Source organism: Galeopterus variegatus, unplaced genomic scaffold, assembly GCF_000696425.1.
Source record: "Galeopterus variegatus unplaced genomic scaffold, G_variegatus-3.0.2 Scaffold4052, whole genome shotgun sequence".
Classification (NCBI taxonomy): domain Eukaryota; kingdom Metazoa; phylum Chordata; class Mammalia; order Dermoptera; family Cynocephalidae; genus Galeopterus; species Galeopterus variegatus.
Window position 1 is genome coordinate 193,263 of NW_007730163.1, and position 5,043 is coordinate 198,305.

Sequence of the window (5,043 nt, forward strand, 5' to 3'; positions counted from 1 at the left end):
CGGTCTGGAAACTGGGATCTCGGTGGGAGGGGCCGACTTCTGGAGGGATTGAATACAGTTCCCGCTATTCAAGTTCCTGCAATTAAGTTTAGTTTAAACAATGTAATTAAACAAGCCCTGGAATTGTCTATGAAGGGGGTACAAACTGAAATGTGAAATGCATACTCTGCCTGGGTGGCATGTGCAACTTCATGCCGACTCCCAAGAGAACGTCGTTTTCATTTCTAGTCCCCATTCACTCCAGAGAGGGAGAGTCAACCCTGTGCTCACGTCCAGAGACTTGCGTAGGGTCAAGACCCGGGGCGTGAGGGCTAAGGGCCGTGATAAGTTAGGTCATTAACTTTTGCTTTAAAAAAAGCAATAACTGTTTAAAAGTAGATATAAATTGTGGTCTTTTCCTTAAGTTTTTTATTGTTTCACACTCGAGACTAACAAACTTGAAATATCTTGGAGATAAACTTTGTTGACATCATAATATGCTTACATTAATAATTTCTAAATATAATGTAATTTCAAATTCACCTTATGAATGTAATGAGAAAACATACTTTTAATTTTAAAATTGTAATCTGTTTTAAGTCTATTGTTTTTTAGTTCTGAATGCTCTGTCAGGTGTGAATAATAAAGCCTGTAAAATCGTCTTCTGAAGACATTTGGATTTACTTCCACTTAAAGAATAATGAATTTTGCAACATTTCTAAGGGTATTTCGTGGAGAGGTTGTTCTCTTTCATATGAACCCTGAAGAAAGTAAAACTCATATTTTAAATAGCCTCATGTCTACTGGCAGTATTTTCATGGTACTATCTGTAAGTTAACATCTACTTTGAAGTGTATTTTTCTCTCACATCCCTACATGCAGAAGATTTCACTGATTGTGAAGTGTTAATCAATTGAAATAACAGTACATTCATTATGAACTTATGTTGATATTAAAATATTTTTTAACAGAGAAATAATACTAGATATATCTGAACCTTCACACTGCTGAGTATTTGTTCTTTTTTCTAAAACCCAGTCATAATGTTAACTTTTCTTGATATAATTGTCTACGGCCATAACACCCTGAATGTACCCGATCTCATCTGAAATAATTATTGCTTCATTTCAAGAGGGAAAAGTGTTTCACCATAATTCACAGAACACATGTTTGTATCCATTAAACACATAACACGCACATCCCTGTAGGAAAAAAGCACATTGTACCAATTCCTGTCAGACATTCAGTTCTCTACAGTATTATTATTTTATTAGTTATCTTTATTCATCATTATTTCATAATACATGAAAAGTATTATACTAACACTTCTTTTGTCCCGAAGGTAGTGTTTGTGATTCTTGTAGGGTGGATGAATTTCACAATTATAATTACAGAGTAACTTAAATATCAGGCTATATTAGTATGAGGATAAAACATCAAACGTCACTATGAGTGTCGATTACATTAACTTATATTGAGGCATTAGGGACTGGTGTACATTGGAGGACCCCAGTCTCTCTCCACAAGCTCAGCACAAGCCCTGGGAATTATTTCTAAATCCCGAGGAGTCTTGGGCCTCTTTCTATGAAGAAGAATCCTTTTTCCAATATGAGCAACTCTCCATGTTCCTCACATGCTACTGCACTTATAGGTGGCCTCTTAGACTAATATAGAAAATGATCATTCAGTTCTTGCCTGCTGTCAAAGTGGTGGACTCACTGTGACGGTCCTGGCCACTAGTACACGTGTGAGAGGGAAACAGCCAGACCCTGAGATAACGGTTTGTGATTCTGAAACCTCACCTCCCACAAAATTGCAATTATCACTCCAACTGTAGTACCGATGGCAATGCACACTAGGGGAGTTAAACAGTTTATCCCAGTTCTTGCCTATCGGAAACAACTATGTAGTGATCTCTTCCAAAAATAGTGTTAGAGACTTAGGGAGAAGCTTCTTCATTTCCATGGGCCTTGGAGTCAGAGGAGGTTCACATGGAAAGAGAAGGAAATAGGTGTGAGGCATGCGGAACTCTCAGGAAAGTGTGTGTCTCATGGACCTGCTGCTTCCCTGAGAAATTCTTCCACACAAAATGTAATTCTTCCCTATCTCTGAGACCCCCAGATCACGTCTACAGTATGGCAAAAGAAATGGGATGACACAAAGAGACGGAGAATGATTTATTATGATTATTATGGGGTAAGAGTGAAAGGAAGAAAAATGATGTCAAGAATTGATAGTTTAAAATAGTAGATGGCACATTCTGACATAAATGAATGATTGAAAACAAATAGTTGGGGAAGAAGATACCAATCTCCCTTGTGGGAGAAATCCAAATAATTTACATAGATATTCTATGTCTACCCTCCAGGTGGTGGAATGTAACTCCCAACTTCACGGATGTAGGCTGAACATAGTCATTTCTTTTTAGACAGTATCAGATGGAAGGACAAAGGAGTCACTTTTTTTTTTACGGGACCCAAAGGAAGAAGCCGCTGAGCCTCAGCACTCTCCAGATGCTAAGAGGCATATGGAGCAGCAAGTAGCATTAAGCTTGTGTCAAAGAGTTAAAGGAGAAGAAGAAACTACCCAGCTGCCGCAGTCTTCCCTTGCGTGCCAGTCTTCTCTGGCCCATGATTTGTTTGGGGACCTTGAACATAAAGTTTAATTACTCCTTCTCTTTATACAGTTAAAGTATGGACAAGTTTGCCACCAGTCTCTTTTAATAGATTGTGCTTATTGAGCTCAGAGTCTCTCAGATGTGAGGCAAACCCACCGTGGGTACAACCTCCTCTGGGACTCTCTGCAATGACTTGTGTTGGTACGTTGGTGGGAGCAGAAGGAAAACCAACATCATAAAACTCATGCTGCCTGTTGTGGCATGAGTAAAAAAGTCATTTGTCTCTGACCGAGGAGACTTGTGTCTCCACAGCATCCAGAGACTATGGCAGGCTAACTTGTTAGCTTACAATTGCAGAAACGTCTTAGGTCCTTCACAGTTTCTGAGTGTAACTACAAAACAGTATCACACCCCAGAACTTGTCTGCACACACCACATCTGGCTCATGTGTCTGTCTTCATCAGTTCATGCTGTGTCTTCACCTATTGGTGCTGCTATAAGAAAATACCTGAAATTGGGCAACTTATAAAGAACAGATATTTATTTCTCATACTCTGGATGCTGGGAAGTCCAAGATCAAGGTGCTGGCAGGTTTGGTGTGTGGTGACAGCTGCTCTCTGCTCCCAAGACGGTGCCCGTCGTCATGTCCTCACATGGCAGATGGCTGTAAGGCAAAAAGATCATCCCTAGTTCCAACTTCTTTTTTAAGAGTACTAATCTATTCACGAGGACAAAGCCCTCAAGACTTAATCACTTCCCAAAGGGCCCCACCTCTTAGTGTCACCACAATGGGGATTATTTTGTAACATGAAACTTGGGGAGGACACACATTCAAACCACAGCATGCCTCTATACAAATTACCATAAACTGCATGGCTTAAACAACAAACATTTGTCCCTCACAATCCTGAAGACTGATAAGTCCAAAATTAAGTGGCTGGGACATCCAGTGTCTGGTGAAGGCCCCTGGCTTGCAGACGGCTCTCTTCATGTTGTGTCCTCACATTGGCAGAGAATACAGAGAGGAGTACAAGCTCTCTGTGCCTTGTCATATAAATGCACTAATCCCATTAATGAAGTTTCCGTGTTCATGACCTAATTACCTCCCAAGAGCCTCAACTCCTAATGCCATCGCATTGGGTGTAAGAGTTTCAACATATAAATTGTGTGGGGACATAAACTCTCAGTCCATAACAGTGTGGATTATGTCTGTTTTAATGTATAACGGTTCTCCCTCCAATTTTCATCATATCAATTATCTGTTTTACAAACTGTTTTATTTTTTTCTGAATTGACCATGTTAGATTTTGGCTAACTTATGGTCCCAGATCAGATTGTTTCCTTATGTTATCAATTAACATGAAATCCTATCACTCGTGTTCTTATAAGCTGGTAGTTATTTCTAGAGGACGGAATAAATTAATATTGTTTCTTGGTTTATTTTTGGAAGAAATGTTTCAGAAGTAGGTTTGTGTATCTACTTTCCCACCATATTATGATGCACACATGTTATTTTCTTACTTTCACTTCTGCCGCACTCATGTTATTTTCCTACTTTCACTTCTGCTACAGTTGATCAGTGGGTACAGGTGATGTGAGTGTGCTCCATCCGTCAACCAGCTTCCTAGTGGTTTCGCATTTATTGATTAATGTCTAAAAAATTCCATTTCTTCATCAGGAACTGAAAATTGGTCAATTTTGAATTTTAACTTTCCTTTTGCTCTTGTTCTGATTCTTTCATTAATACAAGCTTGCTTTTTCCATAAACCGCTGTGTTACACTACTATATCACAGTACCTCACAGTACCTCAGAAAAGATAAATGCCTGGGTTTTTTTTTGTTGTTGTTGTTGTTGTTGTTGTTGTTAATTTTGGCAGCTGGCCTGGTACAGGGATCAGACCCTGGATCTTGCTGTTCTCAGCAGCATGCTCTAACCAGCTGAGCTAACCAGCCAGCACTCTTTATCAATTATCAGAAAAATAAAAGTGTGCTTCAGAGACCTCCAAAGGAGAGAATTTTAGGAACTTTATGAATTCATGGATTTTATAAAGATTTGATGTNTTTTACCCGTGTTGTCTTTGCTTGTATGATTTAAGCTTTGATTTTTACCAATCAAATTTATTTGTTTTTTATTTTTCTTTTACCTTAAAGTATGATGTGAGGAATGAATGCGTTTGTTCTAAAGCATATTCAGTAACCCAAACACTAGTTATTAGAAATATTTTCACCACTACTGCTTCTAAGCACTTCAGTGTATGACCGAGTGTTCTATTCCATCATCAGTCATTCTACTCGTGCATCAACCTCAGGCTGTTTTGGTTATAAAGGGTTTAAAATAGGGTAGGCCAGCATCCTTCACAGTGTTTCTCAGGGTTTTCCCAATGATTTTCATTTGTTTATGTTATTATATGAAATTTGCAATAAAATACTTATTTCCAGAATAAAAT

The 5,043-nt window shown here is 38.7% G+C and overlaps 1 long non-coding RNA gene across 1 annotated transcript in view; it reads right to left on the minus strand.

The window, feature by feature from the left end:
- Window positions 1-1,224: 1,224 nt before the first annotated feature.
- LOC103602212 overlaps window positions 1,225-5,043 on the minus strand; it is a 4,881-nt gene continuing 1,062 nt past the window's right edge. Inside the window, exon 2 of the long non-coding RNA XR_551511.1 lies at window positions 1,225-3,260. This is a non-coding gene — a long non-coding RNA (uncharacterized LOC103602212). The remainder of the gene's footprint in view (window positions 3,261-5,043) is intronic.